Source organism: Apodemus sylvaticus, chromosome 10 (assembly GCF_947179515.1).
Source record: "Apodemus sylvaticus chromosome 10, mApoSyl1.1, whole genome shotgun sequence".
Taxonomy (NCBI): Eukaryota; Metazoa; Chordata; class Mammalia; order Rodentia; family Muridae; genus Apodemus; species Apodemus sylvaticus.
In genome coordinates, this window is record NC_067481.1 from 110,087,975 (window position 1) to 110,110,769 (window position 22,795).

At 41.3% G+C, this 22,795-nt stretch overlaps 1 long non-coding RNA gene across 2 annotated transcripts; it reads left to right on the forward strand.

Annotated features, from left to right (window-relative positions):
* The first annotated feature begins 5,815 nt into the window (after window positions 1-5,815).
* On the forward strand, window positions 5,816-21,719 carry LOC127695227 (uncharacterized). 2 transcript variants are annotated; one of them, XR_007979923.1, is made up of 3 exons: window positions 5,816-5,902; window positions 7,361-7,393; window positions 21,508-21,719. It is a non-coding gene; the product is annotated as an uncharacterized LOC127695227 (long non-coding RNA). The 2 variants fall into 2 exon arrangements; XR_007979922.1 differs by lacking the exon at window positions 21,508-21,719 and adding an exon at window positions 11,551-11,657.
* The last annotated feature ends 1,076 nt before the right edge of the window (window positions 21,720-22,795 follow it).

The window sequence follows — 22,795 nt, forward strand, 5'->3', positions numbered from 1 at the left end:
TAAAGCAGGAATAGAGACATGGTGCCTAGTTGCAAAGAGAAAAGGAAACACGAATTGCTTTTGGATCCTTGACTTAGTACCTACACTGGTAAGCTTTGGAGTATAAATTATCAAGACACCTCAGGACACCTGAGCAGACCTGCTGACTGCTACAGGAAAGAGCCTAGGACCAGGAGGTGTCAGGATGAATATCTCTGATTCTACTCAACATCTTTTCCTTTTTACTGTATCTCAACAAAGCACAATAGCACCCAAGGTTTTGAAGCACTAAAGAGAGTAGGAACAATGAGATGCATGCACTGGTGTGGTCTGGGTCATGTGTGTGTGAGAGAATGGGTCTGAGTCCTCCAAGAGTTGTGACAAGTTGTTTTCTCCTGGCAGGTTGAAGAGGAATATCATGTTACCCATATCATCATTCCTCTCCAGAAAGGAGCCCAAGATTATTGCTATAAGGATTATCAGTTCCTAATATAAGAAGAACTGGGGTTTCTTACATTAGGATGGATCCATGTAAGCAAATGGAACTCGGTAACTGGGGAACCTCTTGTCTCTCTCTTAGAAACAGCCAGCCTAAATAGTGCTCTGCAAAGAGTCAATCCATTCCAGATCTTTATCACTGACCATATACAGTCAACAGTGAGCAGTTCAAGTGAAAGGAGCATTTCCTAGTACTTTTACAGCTCCTTGTATTTTATGTCTTACTCAGAGTAATTCTTCAATGTTCCAACTTGATACGAATCTGCATGGAGAATGGTTGCTTAGCAGGATGTATTAAAACAGTCTGTACAGACCACATACCTAAAAGATGTAGAAATGAAACTTAAGTAAGCCAAGAGTGTCCTTTCTAATGGTTGTGTTTTGTATTTATGAAGAAGTACGTCCTCTGTGCCCAACAGAGAGATCCTACAAGCTAGGTTTTCAAGTATTTGCACATGCACAGCATACATCTCTTGATTTTATAGGGGAGGTAGATAGCATTGAAGAGTGATACACTGACCTCCTGTATCGGTGAGCATTTCTGTTGGCTAGGATTTATGGTATGTATTGGAAAACAATGCCTGATATGTGTTGATATCAGACATTAGAACCATGGCATCCCTTGTCTTGGATGGCCTGGAAAAACAGTGGCCATTTTGAGTAGAGGGAAAACTCTGTGGGTTATTCTGAGCAAAATTATGGTGTGATCAAAGCCATACTCTAGAACCTAAAATGAAGGAGATGCAAAGCTGCTTGGTTAGGGAAAGTCAGGTGAGGTTTGGGAGCTGATACCATGGAATTATGATAAGAGGGTGATAGTCTTGTGTGTGTGTGTGTGTGTGTGTGTGTGTGTGTGTGTGTTTGTAGGACTGATCAGGGGATTTCAGATATCCAGGGAATAGGGATAGAGATTGAGGAGTCTGAGACAGGGCAGGATATCAGTTGGGATCATGGAGGGGCCAGTGTTTATCTCATAAACATGAGTAGGGTTTGTAGAAGAGGACAGAACTTGAAAGTGAGATGCAGTTATAAAGTGGAATTGAAGGCACCTGTGAGATATTACAGCATCAATATTGGGAGGATGTTGTGAGAAGGCTAGAGAGGGACTTGAGGCAGTTAAACATGCAGGTGGCTCATGATCTCAGTAAATATGGAGAACTGGCTGCAAGAGAAACAATTCCTGGCACCTTAGGTGAATGTCTAATGAGGAAATCAGGGAACACAGTGGGGATGAAGGAGCAAAAAGGATGAAAGGGCACTGGATATGTGGTTCACCGAAGCCACAGGATGGGGACACAGGAATCAGGAATTCAGGATGGAACCTGCTGAAGTTCTGGGGATATTTTAATCCATGGTGTACAGAGACTGCAATGTTCAATAATGTCATCAAAAACTGGGTATACTGTCACTCTCCTAGAGCCCCAGCATTCAGGAGGATAAACTGAAAGTTACTGAATTTGGTGCCATGTTGACTGAACAGTAATATTGTGCCTCAAAACAAAAGTCACTTGATGAGAAATTGGCCATTGTGGATTCTGTTATAACTGTCATACTGAAGCTGGCATCTAGGCCCTAGAATCTAGGGGAATTTGAAGTGAGAAGGCTGCTCTTTTGGAATGGGTTGACGGATTACTGTCATATAGGACCTGTGAAATAGTTTGGACATGGTTTCTTCTTGTTTATTGTTTTTTTTTTTAATTTTTCTTTCATTTCACTTTAGATTTCCAAAGGCTTGATATTTTAAATGATAGCTTAGGTGTGAGTATACATACATAAACACAGTTGTTTAATGGCTCGTGGAGGAAGAATCTATGTTTATACACAACTTAGAGAAAGAAATGAGATTCTGCTAGAAGCCTGCTCCAAATTTCTCACTTTCTCCCTCAAAGATTGAAACCCCTCTTGCTCTCACCATGTCTTCCTCCATTTTACATGTGCACCACTTCCATTCTAAGAGTGATTCAATTGCAATGGGTAGAAATGTAACTTTTACAACTGGCTTTCAGGGTTTAACATCTGCAAGATTTATCACCATTCATGCATGCAATTGTTTGCTGGGTTTTTACATATGCTGACCCAGTGAAGGAAGAAGAAAAGTAATGGAAAAAGACATAGTATGATCATATGACAGTAATACTATACCACATCAGAAGGACAGAAGTAGCTCCTTGTCACATAGGGAGAAATCCCATGGGTCTCAGGGGCAGGATTCAATATAAACAGCTGCATTCCCAAAAAATTGTTAAAGCAGTCATCAGAAATATTGATGAAGCAATCAGTCTGCTGTTGTTAGGAAAGAAGCAGAGATGGGTTAGAAGTGAAGACAAAACTTGGAATAGTTACTATCTAGACATCAGGTTTAACTAAGCGTGGATGACCAAAAGGGCCTTGTCCTGAGGGACAAGATAAAAGTAAGTGGTTGGAATACTCCTGTCCCAGGCAGGGTATGGTGTATAGCCTTGTTGGAGTAGTATTGGCATTGTTTTAGAAAGTGTATCACTTTGGGCATGAACTTTGAGTTCCTCTTTTTAAGAGAGGAGGAGACATTCTTCTGTGAAACATTCTTCTCCTTTTTGCCTTTCAAACAAGATGTAGAACTCTGTGTTCATCAGGCACCATGTTTGCCTGAATGCTATCATACTTTCTGCTATGATGATGAGACTGAACCTTAGTACCTATAAGCCAGCCTCAATTGAATGTTATCCTTTATAAGTGTTGGACTGACCATGGTGTTGATTCACAAAAATGAAAACACTAAGGCACTAAATGAGAAAAACACAGTACATTTTGAACATTATGAATTAGGAGGACAAAGAAGATGGTTCCACATTACTGCTGCACATGACAGATGGCAGTCTACATTCAAGGATTTTGGAAATCACAGGAGAGAACAGATTGTTAATGTTCCTTGTGCCTCCCTTCCTTGGTGAATCAAGCATAGCTGGCTGGGCTAACTTAGAATTCTTTGCTTCTTTTGTCTTCTCAGACCGATCAAACCCAGACAGCCTTCTGGTCAAGTGCAGAACTGCACACATATTTTGGATATCAAATGGTGCTCCCTGAATCCATAGCTGTGGTGTGTGCCCCCAAGTATAAACAGTAAGTATGTGAGATTCAAGTCTGGAATTTACAAGTATAGAATCACCAATGTCTCAAAACTATTTAAAAACTGTCTTTGTTCAGAATGTCTTAACTGATTGCTATGAAAGCCTTCCTTTTATGTGCATATTCTAATGATCACCAAGCACTCTTAAAAGACATAATGACACCACTGCTGGTTTTTAAGACAACCTCTTAAGAAGTAACTTTAAGGGGCAGAGATTGAAGAAATTCCAGAAGAAACACTGAGATTTCCATGATTTTTCCTTCCCAATGTTATATTCTTCTGAATTCTTTATGCAAGGTAGTGTTCAGCAAGCAATGAATATGCTTTCTTTTATAATACGTTTCGTCACTTGATGTCCTAAAGGTACAAGCTAACACTAGTTCTAGAATATTGTCTCTTGTTCCTCACAATCAATGGGCAAGAATTCATTGTACAAGAAAGGGATCCAGAGACATTGAGACAAAGATGTTTATATACACACAGGGGAAAGAGAAGGAGGACACAGAGTAGAGATGGAAGGACATTGAGAAGATGGAGGAAAAGAAGGAGGAGTATGATAAATAAAAGAAAAATGAGCAAAGAAAGAAAGAAAACAAGGAAGGAGGGAAAGAAAGACAGAAAGGAAGAAACAAAGACAGACAGAAAGAAAATGTGGATGGAAGACAAGGGAGAAAGAAATAGAAATGAAAGAAAGGACAAAATAAGAAACTAGAGGGCATTAAGTTTGGACAGGAATGACAAGGTCTAGGAGGACAAAGATAAAAATGATGAATTGCAAAAGGAAGATTAGTTCACAGTTTCTAAAAGAGAATGGTAACATTGTGCAGAGAAGATGAGAGGAGAGATAGGAGGCAAAGAGAGAGGCAAGAAGGAAAAGAGAAAGAGGGAGAGATAGGGAGAGAGATCTAAGGAAGAAGAGAAGGTAAATGAGTAATGGAAAATTGAATGAAAGGAGGAAGGTGGAGAGAAAGGTGGACATGAGAGACAGGAAACTTGGACTTGGAGGAAAATGTGTGCAACTGTGAGTCTGCCTTTTCTCATTTCAGAATTGGGATTTTCACACTGACACCTACTGGATTAAAATAAATATCCAATTGTCTACAGAGTGGGCTCCATGCCCACAGACAGGACACAGCTCTCTTCTGTGTATGTATCTTTGTGCAAGTAATCAAGGCCGTGTTTTCGGGCAGGACACAGCACTGATTGGGTTTTTTCCTTACCCTCCTGGCAGTTTATCTTCATCACCCCCCTTCTTAGAAATTCATAATAACCAAATATCTATGATTCTGGGATTAGTGAGCATAAGTTTTCTCATATTTGAAATCTGATCATTCACTGTCTCTGAGATGCTATTCCTTTCTGTCCCATAATCCTGATATCCGGGTATACTAATACTCTCAGGAGAAGATTAAGGAAGTAGGACTTGTGTGTACCTCAGGGTCAGAGTGTGAGAGCAGCATGCTTGAGGCTCTGAATTCCATCCCCAGTAACATGAGGAAAAGAACAAATTATGAAACTCATTAGCTTATTTAATGCTTATTCCCTGTTACTTTGTCCTTTATCAATGTCAGTTACAAACTTTCAGTCAGAGATCTGAATGCAAAGGACAAACTGGCACAAAAGGTAAATTATGCAAATCTTGTTCTGGAATTTTGTCTAGAAGTGTATGGTTCTCACCATCTAGGGAGGTGGTTTCTTCTCCTATGTTGTGTTCTATGATCACACACTTAGTATGATCAGATCTCTGGGTGTCAGATCCACCCCAGATGGCAAGATTCTATCACTTTACTGCATATCAGCCAGGACTCTTCCATTGAGTATAGATTCAGAGGAGATGCAGCAACATAGGGAAAGGACCAAAACGTGTTGCATGAAATATATAAGAACCAGAAATTCAGTCATAGAGATCCAAAGTAATCTAAGATCCTATATCAGTCTCTCTCTCTCTCTCTCTCTCTCTCTCTCTCTCTCTCTCTCTCTCTCTCTCTCTCTCTCTCTGTGTGTGTGTGTGTGTGTGTGTGTGCATGTGTCCATATAAATGTGAATGTATATGTGTACACATTTTGCATTTTCTCCTGATCATAAAAATACTGAGACCTAATAAAATTTAAGATTTCTTTTAGAAGATACACATATTATCTTCTTTCTGTAGCATCATTGTATAGACATGTGAAAACAGATACTATTTTTAGTTTATGCCTTTATCTGTAGTTTCAGTACTGTTGTGGTGAGAAGAATTTGGCAGATGCTCTAGATCTGGAGTCAGGTTATTGTGAAGTGCCTGCTTCCCTGCATGATCAGTGGATACTGTTACACACTGTAAGATTTCCCCAGATTCCCTTTATGTAATCTCATGGATCAAAAGCAGAGAATGATTTTCAGTTGATTGTGAGAAAGACTTTTCTAGCAGATCTGATCTAAACTACATAGCCCTATCTTGGGAGACAATAATGTTTAGTTACTGGGATGTTGAAAGAGATTGCACGATTATAAAAAATGCCTAGAACTCCAAACCGAAGGTTCTCTGTTGTAAAGACCCTTTCTAGTTCTGGCCAATGTAAAGCCTACCTGTAATGGCAGCAGCAGGACAGCTATAGCAGGTGAATCATGAGTAACAAGCTATCTAATACTAAGTAGTCAAATTGTGTTAGTCCGATTAATCCTTACATTTTTGTATGCCATATTTGAACATCCCTCCCCGGCATGCAATAAAGACACATTCTCTATTATATTCATAGCAGCCTTATTTATAATAGCCAGAAGCTGGAAAGAACCCAGATGTCCCTCAAATGAGGAATGGATACAGAAAATGTGGTATATTTACACAATGGAATACTACTCAGCAATTAGAAACAATGAATTCACAAAATTTTTAGGCAAATGGTTTGATCTAGAAAATATCATCCTAAGTGAGGTAACCCAATCACAAAAGAATACACATGGAATGTAATCTCTGATAAGTGGATATTAATTAGCCCAGAAGCCCTGAATACCCAAGGCACAAATCGCATAACAAATGACTCCCATGAAGAAGTATGGAGAGGGTCCTGATCCTGGAAAGGATTGATCTAGCATTGCAGGGGAGTATCAGGACAGAGAAAAAGGAGGAAGGTGATTGGAGAATGAATGGAGAGAAGAAGGTTTATGGGACATATGGGGAGGGGGATCCAGGAAAGGGGAAATCATTTGGAATGTAAACAAAGAATATAGAAAATAAAAATATTAAAAAAATTATTAGGTAACTTTTACCATCTGATTTATATCATGACTCCAATATGACTGCACTAACTGGTACTTTTAATAAAGCAATATTTTGCAAGTGACTCTGGGTAAAATGTGCCAAGGTATGTGCTCGTGACACACTGACTCTGACCATAAGGAGAACTATGTAGGAGTACTGGTCCCTAGACCCTTTCCCATAGCTGCTACCAACATTGCAATCACACTCTCTAGGCTGAGAACTATTGCCCTACAGTGAGCTTTTTATATTAGATGTTGGGGACAGGGCTCAGTAGGGAGAGTGCTTGTTTTTCAAGCTTTAGGCCCTGGATCCAGTTCCCAGCACTTCTGGAATCTGCCAAGGTGCTGCTTGCCTGTAATACAGCACTAGAGAGCAGGTGTCAGGAGGATAATTCCAAGATCCTTCTGTGTTCTCTAGGATATGTGGTGTAGCCTAGATCACATGAGACTCTCCTTTAGTATAATATAAAATGTATAAGTTGTTTCAAAATGTGAGTTTTCCATGACTTATCAACATTTCCTTTTCTCCAATTGCAGGACTGCAGTCATGTCACCATCTGGAACATCAAGGTAACTGTCACAGATTTGAGATGAATCAAATTTCACACACCTTTAGTTGTGGGAGTGTGTGTGTGTGTGTGTGTGTGTGTGTGTGTGTGAGAGAGAGAGAGAGAGAGAGAGAGAGAGAAAGAGAGAGAGAAAGAGTTTAAGTGTGTATGTGTGTGTCTGCACATGCACTTATAAATGTCTTTGTGTGTTTTATATATATGAATGTATTATATGTATGCATGTAGTGTAGTGTAAATAACTCTGTATATTCAATGGGTGTTATGCATGTTGCTTTTATGTCATGTATAATTTATCTATGTCATTTATGTGCACTGGCATGGATGGAAGGCGTACTATGATTATATACAGTGTCCAGAAGGAAAAACAATATATATGGCTTATTCAAAGATAGACTAGTATTTGAGAAGTTTATAGCAATTAGAAATTAATTATTTTATATAGCATATTTATTAAGAGGTTAAGACAAAATTTTTGGCTGTGCACCAGTACGTGTGTAAGGCTCCAGTGCACCCAAAGCTGCTCTGCCTCATCTGCTGCAGTGTCAATATGGGACAGATTGTAAGTCCAACACTAAGTAATCAACTGCAGAAGAGAAATATCTCAAAGGACCCAGATATTGGTCTATATTTCTCATGTACTCAAAGTGTTACCCTGAGTAATAAATTGATTTTTAAATAATTAAGAGAATTTTCTGATTCAAGAGAAACTTACTTTCTTTTGGGCTGACTTTAATCTAAGATGTCTACCACCAATATTCAGTTTCTAATACAAACCGCATAATATGATGTTTCTCTACGTGAGACTCTATTATCCTCTGGTACCCCATCATGGGAAAATGAAAAAAAAAAGTATTTCCTGGAAAAGATCCTAGTGTTTCTGCTAGGCTCCCAGAAGAACCTTTGAGGATGCCAATTGAGGCTTATTCCATTAAAGTAGTGACAGTTGTACTTTGATATTCACTGCATATTGAATCTGCAGTTCATCACAGATGTGAAAGGAATTTTGGTAACTAAGTGAGCACCTCTCAAACCCTGGAAGACAAGAGGTAATGACTACAGCCCTGTGGAAATTGTTACATTTATATAATATAAATAGGACAATAAAGCCTTTCTCCATTCTTCATACACCATGCCACTTGCTCCAGTCTGTCCAGTCCTGCAACCAAGTTGTCCTGATGGTCATATTCCTGACTGACCAATCTAGCCACAAAACACATCATAATATACCAGGAAAATCTGTCTGGCCTAGAGGCAGAAAAGTGCTTGCCTGAACATGGTTCCTACAGCATGTGATTTCCATGAATTGTTAATGACCTGGCCACTGAGGCTAGGGTTTGTGTCTACCTCACACAAAGTTATTGTCCTGAACAAGGGATGACACAACAAACTCGCTGTTGCTGACAGACTTGCAGAAAGAAGCCCACTATGACCCGAGGGTGGACATCCATTCTCTTCAATGCCTCTGACTTTGGCCCTGTGCACAAGTGAAGCTAATCACAACACATTGATATTTCCCTCAAATTTCACAGAATCCCTGTGATTTAGAGCTTCAGGCATGGATTCCATCCTGTGAAATGGCCAAAAATTCAACCAGAAATTGTTGGTTACTATTATAACAATAGTTCCATGATTGCATCAATAGGCATATCCTTCCTATCAGGTCAGCATTATAGCAAAAAGAATCCACTACTTGTCAGAAAATGACTTTTCTCCCAACACTATGCATAGCACCATACTGCACAGAGAATGCAAGGCAGCAGGGAAGAAGTTTGCCAGTCTCAGATCATTTCTCTATTGCCAAGACTGAACTGTGATGTCTTCAACAGTAGGTTCTTACCATCTACTTCTGGTCTGTAACCAAGAGATATAGTACAAGTTTATATTGTTCATGTAGCTCTAGGCTTCCCCAAATAAAAGTACATAGTGGATTTCTCACACCTGAGCCTGAATTTCTTTGGTCATAATCAATAGTAGCTAATAGAACCTTGCTGTATCCTCTCTAGTGGATTCTCCCTTTTCCTTAAGACTTGTGGTCTTCAGCTTGGGCTTTGAAGTCTATTCAGAGTCCCAGATTACATATAATGTAAGAGTTCAGTTGCCCAGATATCCATGCTCCTAAATTAACCTGTTGACCCTTTGGCCTTAGGACCTGGCCTAGGATGGTGTAAAGCTGAAAACAATAGTGAACTGTTATTTATGAACTGAGCTGGTTATTTCAAGGTTGCCTAGAAGTGTGTGAAATTAGCATGACAGGATTGAGTATTATGTGTTCATAATGTTTGCTACTGTATCCCCAAGAGCAGCCAGGGGCTCACTAACCATTGCTATCTGAAAATAATGAGTCAACACTCAGCCAATGGATAATACATGGAAGCCACACTGATGGCCGTTCCATCCCTACAGTGCAAGGCTTTCTTACCACTGGCTTCTTGGGTGTCTCTGGGGAGATGAGTACAGGAAGTGCATCTGTGTCCTTCCTGCAATGCTCACATTCCATTCCACATCTGTCCTAGACAAGCTCTGTTTTTCACTTCTATTATATCCTTCCCTTGTATGCTCTCCTATCCTTCTTATTGTTGGTTTAAGTAAAGAGAGACATTATGTCTTTTCATATCACAGTTGGTCCTGTAGACACGGATACAATTCAACCCTGAGCCCAAATTGTTGCAGACCAATGCAGAGTTTTAAGTGAGGTGGTAATATCAGTAAAAGACCAGGCTAAGGGTCCAGATCATCACTTTTAAATATTCCTAGATGAAAAGATGAGGAGTAAACAAAGCATTCTGATCTCCAATGCTCTCCAGAGCACCACTTACTTTAAAGATGGTAAATGGAGCTCCAAACATGGCTCAGTGCTAAAAAGAACAGCACTAAATCTGTGGATTGTAATTGATCTCAGCACCCATATGTTGGCTCACAAGTCTTTGTACTCTAGTTGTAATTTCCTCTGGTATTCTCAGCTCTCATCAGGAATGCATATACCTACATATTGTTGAAATATTCACACACAAAAAGTCTTCTATACAAGCAAGAAAAATAGAAGTATATAAACGTGGTACTCTATAACTTTGTACCTGCTCATGAGATACCCTAGGTTTGCTCAGATTTGAGGCAGGTCCCTCAAGGGAGCTGAGGTGGGGACTTGGACAGAGAAACCATGGGGATGCAAAACTTTAGAGTTTATTGGAAGATTATTGTGACTGAAATCCCCAAGACACCAAGAGATGGAGAACATGGAACATTTAACAAAGTGCATACAGACTTTCTCCTCGGCTATTAGCTCTCCCTGATTTGCACCAGAGAAAGCATAATAGCATTCAAGTTGTGGGCACTGAATGAGTTTTCTAGAGAAATCTTGGGGCTGCATGTGAGGACCTGAAAGAGAAAATAGGTGATAGGAAACCTTGCCAATCTTCCTATAGATTTTTGTCCTGAGGACAGGTCCCTTGTAATCATCTGTGTATATTAACTTAAGTATTCTGAATATCTAGTTTCCTTTTCTTGACCACTTAAGCAGGGTCTGATGTATGCAAATCCCTTGAGGCTCAGGAGTGGCTAAGCCCCCCCCCCCCCTGAGCTCCTCCAACTGCCAGGTTCCACAAAGAGAACACTCTAACTGCTCTACAGGCCAACCTCAGTCTCCCCATCCACACTCCGTCCTTACAGAGCAGCCCAAGCACAGAAGTCGAAATCGCAGCCATCCCTACCCTGGAAAGCTCTGTGCCCAACCCCACGAACAGGTTTATATCCCTGTTGTGTACATGGCTCAGTGCTAAAAAGAACAGCACTAAATCTGTGGATCGTAATTGATCTCAGCACCCATATGTTGGCTCACAAGTCTTTGTACTCTAGTTGTAATTTCCTCTGGTATTCTCAGCTCTCATCAGGAATGCATATACCTACATATTGTTGAAATTCTTTGCTGCTTTGCATTTGAGCAGAGGCAGACGCACCAGAGGAAGTTAAGTTCGGTTCTTTCTCCCAGCCCCATTCTCCCAGGAAGACTCAAACTCAAAATATATTTATAAATACACTCATCATATAGTTAGGCTCATTTCTGACTTGATCATAACAAAAATTAACTCATTTATTCTAATTGATATTCAGCTGTGTGTCTGTTTACCTTTGCTCAGCTAACATGGGCCTGTTTTTTCATAGTTTCCCAGGCGCATCTTCCACCCGGCACTCTTCCAGAATTCTTTCTGCCTCCCGTATGCCTGCCTCCTACATTGTGCCTAAGCTATAGGCCATCAGATTTTAATTGACAGGTGCCTCATCCATACAGATAGAAGATATTCTCTCCACACAGCCCTCTGGGTTTTTCCTTCCCAAATAAACTTTGGTGTGAGATTTTTGGGCTGTGTGACTCTATGGAATCTCTTGCCTTCTGATTGCCAGGTTACTTTTCTATCCCTGTTGTAACATGTACAGGGGGTTCCATCTCATATGACATGGCCTGAACTCAGATTGTTTGGTTACTCCCACATCTTTTGTGTCACTATTGCTGTGGCATATTTTCAGTCAAGATATTAAAAATAATTATGCCTTTCTTGGTTATATAAGCATAAGTGTTTTGCATGAATGTGTGTGTGTGTCTGTGAGTGTGTGTGTGTGTGTGTGTGTGTGTGTGTGTGATGTGTATTCATATGTGTGGATGCTGGTACATGCCACAATGTACATGTGAAAATCAGAGGACAACCTGGAGTATCTGCCTTCATGTTCCACCATTTTGGAGGCAGGGTCATATGGTAATTTTTCTGCTGTGTATGCCAGGCTAGCTGGACCATGGGGTCTGGGGATTCAGTCTCTGCCTCCCATATCCCCAGTAGTGTTGGGGTTGTAGACAATTACTCTATGTGTCTAGCTTGCACATGGGCTCCAGGCATACAAACTCTGTCAGTCCTCACTGTTGTACATAAGGCACCTTGACCTAATGAGCCACTCCTCATTAATATTAATAACATTAATATTAATAACATTAATAAGCTTCTACAGGAACAATTTTTCAGCTTGATGTGTTTGAGAGCCTGGGGAAAGCAGCCATCTTTGTTATTCACTGCTATAAACAGAACATAGCCTAGCAGAGTACCTTGCACACAAGGGTCAATCAGTATCTAAGCTAGCTCAAAGGAGAGAATTTTAAATTTAAAAAGAATAAACAAAAGAGACACCCACAAATGCACTATAATCATTATAAGAGAATCATAGAAAATTCTAGAACGAGTTATAAAATGCTAACAATGCTGATTTGGGCAGCACGGCCAACCTCTTTAGACCCCACTTGTCCATTATTTGTGTCAATGAGGCCTCACAACACTTTTAATCAGGAAATAATGAGTGGGAAATGATAAAGGAGTCAAGTAGGGCAGAACAGTCCCATTACATTCCGACCCACTGTCCACCAGTGCTCCTCACTCCCACTCTCATGAGATAAGAAGGAGACAAGAACAACCAACTAAAAGGGGAAGAACGGTGAGCACAGCCCAAGTAAGACATCATTTGTAGCTATACTTCCTTGGATATAATTTCTATCATTTGGTCCCACACTCCAAGGAGACTAGAAAGTGCAGGAGACTACAGATGAAGTTAAAATGGCCCTTACTGGACAACCATAGCATCTGGCTATGGGGTAGATAAGAACCCACTGATCCTGACTAGATAATCAGAGCATCTGGCTACACTGTAGACAAGAACTCACTGGTCCTGAGTGGACAACTCCAGCCTCAGCCTGTCGGGTAGACAGGAGTCCACTGAACTAGTCTTGTGAGCTTTGAACTTTTACATAATAAAATATTTTATCAATGCATCTTGTAATTAGCAGCCTTGGTTAATGATTATTTCCCCTCGATCTCCATTCTTATAATAGCCACATACAGCAAACATGATTGAAAAGACAGATCATCCAGAAAGGGAGATGACACATCTGTTATGACTCATAATTTAGTCATTCACCTATAGAGAGGCAAGTTTACAACCAGGTCAACAAAGAAGAAATACTTTCAGTAACTCTCACCTGCATACACACCGATAAACCATGAGCACAACAGGGCTGGTCCAGTTTGCTCTCTTATCATCTTATCACAGAACGTGTTCAGGGATAATGGAAGCATTAACACTGTAATTCATCCTTCCTTCCTTCCTTCCTCCCTCCCTTCATTCCTTCCTTCCACATGAAGAATCCCACTCGCTCACTTCTTCCCCTGCCTGTATAAGTTCCCTGAGAAAATACAGTTTACTAGGTCTTGAGCAGTTAATTTGTCTTGACCTCGTTCTTAGCGTCTCCTGTCTCTGTTTCTCTGCCCTTCTCTTCTAGGGTCCCCTGTCGAAAACCCCCGCAGGCTGGGGCAACTCTCATAAAACGCTCCCTTATTTCCTTTTCTTCTTTCCTTCTTTCTTTCTCTCCTTCCCCCCCCCCCCCCCGAAGAAGCATTTTAACTTACTGCATCTCCTACAGGCTTGAGTTTAAGGCTTGTGTGCTGAGTCCAGAGGCACTGATCAATTACTGTGATTTCATGTCAATGTTTCCCTGGAATATATCCCAAAGAACATGAGCTAATGTGTTTCCTCCCACACTGAGTCAGCTGACAGGGTCCACTTGTCTAAGCCTCTCCTAACTCTACCTCTAGCACAGCATCAGGCAGCCACTCTGTGGCTGAGTCTCTGAACCAAGTCAGATTGATATCATTCTGATTCCAGATCTCATTAAGAAAATTCCTGTGCAAGCAAGGTCGTCTAAATGAAGATGTACACCTATAAAAGGGGCCACCTAGTGCCCATCTTAGGAGACGTGAATTCATCCCTGTAGTCTGCTCTTCCATGTATTTTATAGAGCTACACCTTTATAAATAACTTCTTTCATACTAAGGGGAAATGTAAGCAAAATGTAATGCCCACAAAATGACCTCAAATGTCATTTTAGAAAGAGTAAGGAAGCAGGAAGCAGGTGAAAGAAAAGCAAGATAAACAAAGAAGACATTTTACATCATAAAAGCCAGTGTGACAGAATGTCCCCCAGGGTTTCCCTGCTAAGTAGGTGCTGCCTGAGCCACATAATCAACTGAGCATCCTTGCCCTCAGGAAACCTCAGTCTGCTAACAGCAACTGACACCTCTCTCCCCTCTGGGTTTTTCCAGTAAGTTTTGAGTAACTACAACTATCTCATCAATATTCACATCCACACCTATAAAGTTTCTGTCTTCAAACAGAAACCACTGGGTGTCCTCAGGGCAGAAATCACCTCCCCAGAGGGAAACAAAATCAAAGGTGGAGAGGGGCAAACACAGGCTTTCTGGTTTTTCTGGTTCTCACATCACCTAGAAGCAGCTGGTTGCAACCTTAACTTCCATCCTAGCAGCAGGCTCTGGGATTTACTTGGGCTCCTTGCCCTGCCAGAGGCATCAGAGGAGCTCACTGAGGCTGTGGTGCAAATCTGAGACCCCGCATGATCCTCTCATCACCCACTCTTACTTTGAAGCCCCGATTTTCTAACTCCTTCTTGACTCCTCTTTGGGGTAGGTAGAACCCGAAGGTAGCCTAGGGGAAAGAGGCCTGGCTTGGGGGTGAGGGACAGGAGTTGCTGAAGGGGGGGCTGGAGATAGCCATGGAAAGTGTGCTCTTTAGTCAGCTGCGATCCCAGCATCCCTTCCAAGTCTGAAGGACCAAGACCACTTCCTCTTTGAACTGGGACTAGCGCTGAGAAGCAGCCCCTTACCACTCCCAGTCACTGCAGCATCTTTTAAGGACCCCTCAAAGGGACCAAAACCTGTCGGTCAGCTGGGCCAGAACTCAGTGTCACCTGGGGGTTAGAACTCGTGTGTGTATGTGTGTATGTGTGTGTGTGTGTGTGTGTGTGAGAGAGAGAGAGAGAGAGAGAGAGAGAGAGAGAGAGAGAGAGAGAGAGAGAGAGTGTTCACAAGTGCGTGCCAGACAGAGCAAGCTCCACTAGGCAGTAATGAGGGTCACAGGGGTATCTCCAGCAGGCGCCCCCTGTGAGGGGATGTTCACTGCTGCAAGTTGGGAAACTTGATAAGAAACACCCCAGCTGCCTCTCAGGTAGGATGTACTCCCCACCACCACCATCCTGAGCTGTCCAATGCGCAAGACCACAGCTTCCATATTCACCCTCTGCACCCTGCAAAATTCCCTCCCTGGAGCCCCAGAATCCCAGGCAGGCTGTTACCTCTTGCAGAGGCTGAGTAGGGGGCGATAGCAGCAGCAGACACTTTTCAGGGTGACTTTCCTGAGTTCCCCAGTGAAAGCCTGTGTGCCCAAGCAGAAGCTGGAACCTGCTATTTGTAGAGGCCAGCTCAGCACCCAGGGCTGGGAACCCGGAGGGTGGTAGCGTGCAGGGCTCCAGCTGAGTCTCCCAGCTCCCAGCTCAGGGCTCCTGGCTCCTGGCTAGCAGCTCATGCTCTGCCCGCCACCCCTCAGCGCATGCCCAGGAGAAGTTGCTCCAAGTCCGCAGCTCACAGGCCCCCTGGCACTGTCACCAAGTCCCCATCCCCAACACCCTGCCCCTCTTTCTCCTCTTCATAGGCTCAGTCCTTCCAAGCAGTCTCCTCCCAATGTCCCACCTTCTGGTGACTTCTGCATGTCACGGTCCTGAGAACTGCTTCTTCCTTGCCAGTGTTTCTCCCTAGACCCCGGCTGAGCAGACCTGGCATAGGGGCAGTGCACAGCCACTCCCCACCTTACAGAGTGGCCAGTTCTCCCAACCACCAGACTCATGCCTTTGACAGTCTGGTTGTGTGGAGACAATCTGACTTCGGTGTGTTTGAGGTGTCAGAAAATTTGGGTGTGTAATCATGCTGTCTGGAAAGAGACTGAAACTCCCCCACTTCCTCGCGAACAAGCCCAAGGGGTGAGGGGTAACCTGGATAGTCCTGCCTATGGGGGTGGGGCAAATGGTTCTGCCGATCTGCACCTTACCAGTGCCATCTGGCAGCTTTCTTGGAGAGGTTTTTATTATTATTATTATTATTATTATTATTATTATTATTATTATATTTTCGATGTTCTTTGTTTACATTCCAAATGATTTCCCCTTTCCCAGTTCCCCCGTCCCCATATGTCACATAAACCTTCTTCTATCCACCCATTCTCCAATCACCTCTCTCCTTTTTCTCTGTCCTGATACTCCCCTCCAATGCTAGATCAATCCTTTCCAGGATCAGGACCCTCTCCTTACTTCTTCATGGGAATCAATTACCACTTTGTTCAGAGGTAATCCTTCCCAGAGCTTACCCACAAAGGCACACTAGTCTTTTATCTTTCTTGCAACCCTTTAAACTGGCATTCTAAATAAAGTACAAATGCTTGTACATGAGTGTGACATTTGTCAGACAAAAAGCATGGAATCTTAATAGTCAGTGAAATCAATTTGGGTTAAGGCAGTGCTTAACAGTATTATAGTATTACAAAATGGGAAGCTGTGTCTGCCCCCAGCTGTCACCCCTGCTGTCACTGCCTGAATCCAGACATCCATTTACTTCCCAAGTATTTGCTACTAGACATTATCTTTGTTGATGAGGGCAGGGAGTTTGATGGTTTAAATTTTTATGTGTGTGTGGGCGGGGGTGGGTGCACAGAGGATGCTAGTGGTGGTAGGAGGGTGTCTTTGATTGGCGCCATTGGTTGACTGGATTGGTTGGTTGGTTGGGTTGGGTTGGGTTGGGTTGGTTGGTTGGTTGGTTGGTTGGTGGGTAGATGGGTGGGTGAGTGGGTTGGTTGGTTAGGTTGCTTGTTTGCTAGGTTGGTTGATTTGGTTACTTTGGTTAGTTAGCTGATTTGGATGGTTTATTTGGTTAGTTGACTGGTTTGTTTGTTTGGTTGTTTTGGATGGTTGGTAAGTTGATTGGGTTGATTCCTTTGGTCAGTTGGCTGGTTTGGTTAGTTAGTTCATTTGGTTGTTTGGTTGACTGGTTTGGTTGCTTCATTGGTTGGCTGGCTTGGATGGTTAGTTAGTAGGTTGGTTCAGTTGGTTGGTTTGGTTGGTTTGTTGGCTGGTAGGTTGGTTTACTTAGATCTGTTGGTTGGTTGGATGGTTTGATTGGTTAGTTCATTTGAGTTTGTTAGTTTGTTGTTAGTGTGTTGGTTGGCTGTTGGTTGATTGGTTTGGTTGGATGGATGTTTGACTTTTTTGGTTATTTGGTTGATTGATTGGGGTGGGCCAGTTACTTGGTTGGGTTGGTTAATTTTGTTTGGTTTGGTTGGATGTTTGATTGCTTTAGTTTGGTTTGCAGATATTTTGTTTAGTCTCTACATCCCCAGAGTTTAGAGTAGTATTGAACACACCATAGTTCCAACAAATGTCTAAAGAGTAATCAAAAACTCGGTGGGTCAGAATCTGTTGCCTTCCTTTCACCCTAGTCCCCAAAGCCTGGCCTTGAGGGCTTTCTCTCCAATTCATTTCTGTTCTGGTCAGCCATCAAGTCATCATAGGTTGAAGGGGGAAAAATTGAGATTCTGAGGACCAACTCGTCCATCAGACCCTGCCAAGTTGTGGATCACTCTTGAGGAGTTTGCTATGCACCTGTAATGCAGCCAGTTGCCCACCATCTTTACAAACCCTACTGGAATCAAACCCACAGATCATCTGTGGCAGCAGTGCAGCACAGAAAAATACACAGAATGGAAAAAAATGAAACCAGGTTCCAGACCTTTACCTCACCAGAACTGCCACTAATGCATCTCTTCTCTGACTTCAGAGAAAAATTAAGTGCAAAAAGAAAATGGAGCTCTTAGACAATAAGGTTAGATGCTGCCACTGAAGTGTCAGACCCAGTAAATTGTTCCCTGTAAAATAGAGTTGTCAAGCAGAATTACTGACTGGACGAGAACACTCAATGAGAAATGCCCCTCGAAAGCCCCAGTGTAATTAAAATTCAGACACAGGTCATTCTGACTAATCTTCTTCACAGAAAGTGTAGCATATTTATGTAAATAAACTGGAAAGTTTAAAATACAAAGAGGGGAGCATTCTATCAGATGTGTGTACCACACAGATTTTAAACGTTCCCACCAGCCTAATGTGCACCTATTTTGTTTATTTGGTGGCATTTTCCCTGCTAGGGTCTGGAAGATTCCAGAGCTTCTGTGGTTTAAACTCATTCAGCCTCTGATTTCACAAGCCCTGGAGTTTCAGCCTTTTGTGCTCCTGAAACTCAACTCTATTTGCCAGGGAAGGACAGAATACTTTCTCATTTCTTTTTGAAACACCTTTATAGAGTCAAAACTTAAAGGTGATCCCAAAGAATTAACATGCTCTCTAAAGCAATAAAATCAAGCCAAGGGCCATGAGTCTGGTGTCATACCTCCTATGCAATAAGGTAGTTTGCTTACTTTCCATACATATATTCATTATATTTAGAGAAGCCATCTGTGAGCATCTATACTCTTAACAATTCTTCACTATTCAAATTTTCTTCTGAAATACAGTATTTTCTTCTGAAATGCAGTATCATGTGTGGTATCAGACTTTGTCCTTACCCTTAATTATCCATTCATGTTTATGATACTCAGCGAAGCAAGTCTTTGGTTTTGCTCATTTTTTTTCTTATACTGAAAACAGATTCTTTTCTCATATGTTTAATCATATCCTTATTATAGTTTACCCTCTCTCTACTCCTCTCAGCTCCTCCCCACTGGATCTACTCCATTTCGGTCTCTAATTAGGAAAGAATAGGCTTCCAAAAGACAACCACCAAATAAAATATTTGACAAAATGAAATATAATAAGATGAAGCAAAAACTACCATATCAACCTTGGACACAACAACCCAACAGGAAGAAAAGAATCCTAAGAGCAGGTACCAGAGTCAGAAACCTATTCATTCTCACAGTTAGGAGTCCCATAAAAACACTAAGCTAATAGCAATAGTATATATGCAAAAGACCTCTTGCAGGCATGTGTAGGCCCTGTGCTTCCTGCTTCAGTCTCTGTGAGATTATATGTGCCTTACTTGATTGTTTCCAAGGGCCTTTTCTCATGGTGTCCTCCATGTTCTCTGCACCTGAGAGGAGAGATTCGATGGAGACCTCCAATTTAGACACTGTCTCTGCATAATGTCTGGCTGTGGGTCTCTGCATCTGTTCCCATATGCTGACAGAAGAAGCCTCTCTGATGATGACTCGACAAGACATTTATCTACAAGTATAGCAGACTATCATTAGAAGTCATTTTATTGATTTTTTCCAGTAATGTTTGAGTTTACCCCAGATCTCTCCACTATCTAGTTTTTGACTCTTGGTCACTTGAGCTGTGTTGGGTATAGGTTCCTTCTCAAGAAGTGGGTCACCGATCAAATCAGACCTTGATTGTCTACTCCCACAAGTTATATATATATTTTTTATAGGCAGGACAGATTATAGGCCAGAGGTTCTGTGGCTGGATTGGTTTTATTTCTCTTTCAGTAGCCTGCAGAACACGTTCCCATACCAAAGAGACTAGAACATAGGAGGGAAGATCCCAGATACATACCAGCTTGATTTCTCCATGTTCAATGAGTTGTGCAGGTGTTGTCCGCAGCAATGGGGTCCTGCTGTCAGTTGGTGGAGAGCAACCTTTTGTCTTAGCATTAGCCTGGGTTGTTTGGGGATGTTCATGGGACCCTCTTAGCCAACAGCTCAATTGAATGCAGTCTGGTCCCACCAATAGAAGCTTTGCCTGGCTGCAAAAGATGACCAGTTGAGATTCCATACCACCCATTGCTAGGACTCTTCATTAGGAATAATAGGTGTTACAAGCCAACGGGAACAAGAAACAAGCTGAAGTAGCAATTAAAATACTGTATAAAGTAGACTTTCAAACTAGAGTAATCAAAAGAGATGGAGTAGGACATTTCATACTCATCAAAGGGAAAACTCACCAAGACGAAGTCTCGAGTCTGAGCATCTATACCCCAATTACAAGCATACAAATGTTTATTAAAAAAAAAACTTTACTAGGTCTCAAAACACACATTGAACCCCACACAATAATAGTGGGATGCTTTAACATACCACTTTCACCAATGGGCACATCATCAAAATAGAAACTAAATGAAGACAAAATGAAATTAACAAAAGTTTTGAACTACATGGTGTTATCTTCACAATTTCTCACCTAAAACAAAAGAATATACCTTCTTCTCAGCACCTTACACAACCCTTTTCAAAACTGACTATATAAACAAACACAAAATGAACCTCACTAGATACAACATTGATATATCCCCTTGCATTTTATCAAATCACCATGGATAGTAGGTCCTCAACAACAAATGAGAAATCAAAGAGCCCACATGATCATAGAAATTGAACAACTTTCTACTTAGTGATCATTTGATCTGTGAAGAAATGTGAAAAGAAATTAAAGACTTTCTAGAATTCAATGAAAATGAAGGTACAACCTAGCCAAAATTATCAAAAACTATGAAAGCAGTACTAACAGAAAAATTCAAAGCACTAAGTGCCTTCATAATGAAATTGGGGAGAACTAGCAAGTTAAGTTCACACCTGAATCTTCTAGAACAAAAAAAGCAAACACATTCAAAGGAAGTGTACACCAGGAAATAGTCAAACTCAGGGTTGAAATTAATCAATTAGAAGCAAAGAGAACAATACAAAGAATCAACAAAACCAAGAATTAGTTGTTTTTAGGACAGGGAAGTATGACGGGGTTGATTGGGGAACAGGGGGAGGGAAGAGGGCTTATGGGACTTGTCGGGAGGGGGATCCAGGAAAGGGAAAAATCACTTGAAATGTAAATAAAGAATATAGTACATTTGGTGTTTTGATCATTATGTGACAGGAAGTATTTCTGTTCTGGTCCAGTCTGTTTGGAGTTCTGTAGGCTTCTTGTATATTCATGGGCATCTCTCTCTTTAGGTTAGGGAAGTTTTCTTCCATAATTTTATTGAAGATATTTGCTGGCCCTTTAAGTTGTAAATCTTCACTCTCATCTATGCCTATAATCCTTAGGTTTGGTCTTCTCATTGTTTCCTGGATTTCCTGGATATTTTGGGTTACAAGCTTTTTGCATTTTGCATTTTCTTTAACTGTTGAGTCCATGGTTTCTATGGTATCTTCAGCATCTGAGATTCTTTCTTCTATCTCTTGTATTCTGTTGTTGACGAGGATGTGGAGAAAGAGGAACACTCCTCCACTGCCGGTGGGGCTGTAACATGGTACAACCACTGTGGAAATCAGTCTGGAGGTTCCTCAGAAAACTGGACATGAGACTTCCAGAGGACCCTGCTATACCTCTCCTGGGCATATACCCAAAGGATTCCCCGGCATGCAATAAAGACACATGCTCCATTATGTTCATAGCAGCCTTATTTATAATAGCCAGAAGCTGGAAAGAACCCAGATGTCCCTCAAAGGAGGAATGGATAAAGAAAATATGGTATATTTACACAATGGAATACTACTCAGCAATTAGAAACAATGAATTCACAAAATTTTTAGGCAGATGGTTTGATCTGGAAAATATCATCCTACGTGAGGTAACCCAATCTCAAAAGAATACATATGGGATGCAATCTCTGATAAGTGGATATTAATTATCCCAGAAGCCCTGAATACCCAAGGCACAAATTGCATAACAAATGACTCCCATGAAGAAGTATGGAGAGGGTCCTGATCCTGGAAAGGATCGATCTAGCATTGGAAGGGAATATAAGGACAGAGAAAAAGGAGGGAGGTGATTGGAGAAGGGATGGAGAGAAGAAGGTTTGTGGGACATATGGGGAGGGGGGATCCGGGAAAGGGGAAATCATTTGGAATGTAAACAAAGAATATAGAAAATAAAAATGTTTAAAAAAAAGAAAATGTAGCACTGTTCATAAACAGCACTAATTATATTCTTAGTAGCTATGCTACTTGAGGAATTATCATGATTTTCCAAAACACATTTAAATTATTTGGTAGAATTTGGTTATGCCATTTGCAGGTATACTATGTACTATACAGGATTTTTTCATATAAAAATGTCAGTAGCAATGAGTCATAGGTTCTAGGGGTAACTTCCTTTGGGCTTCAACTGTGATAATTCTGTTTACCTTTTCTGATTTCCTATTTTATTTATAGATGGCTACACACTTACAAGAAGCTTAAAGAACACCAAATAGATTGGATCTGAAAAGAAAATTCTTCTGCCAAATAATAATAAAAACACTAACTGTGTAGAACAGAGAAAGAACATTAAAACCTGCAAGCAAAGCAACCTAAAGGCCAAGCTGTCAGTATTACATCTGACTTCCCAAAAAGGCTCTGAAAGAGAAGATCCTGAAAAGATATCATGCAGACCCTGAGAGACTACAGATGCCAGGCTCCCCAAACTCCTAATCATCATAGATGGAGAAACATATATATTCCATAACAAAACCAAATTTAAACATCTTAATACTAATCCAGCCCTACA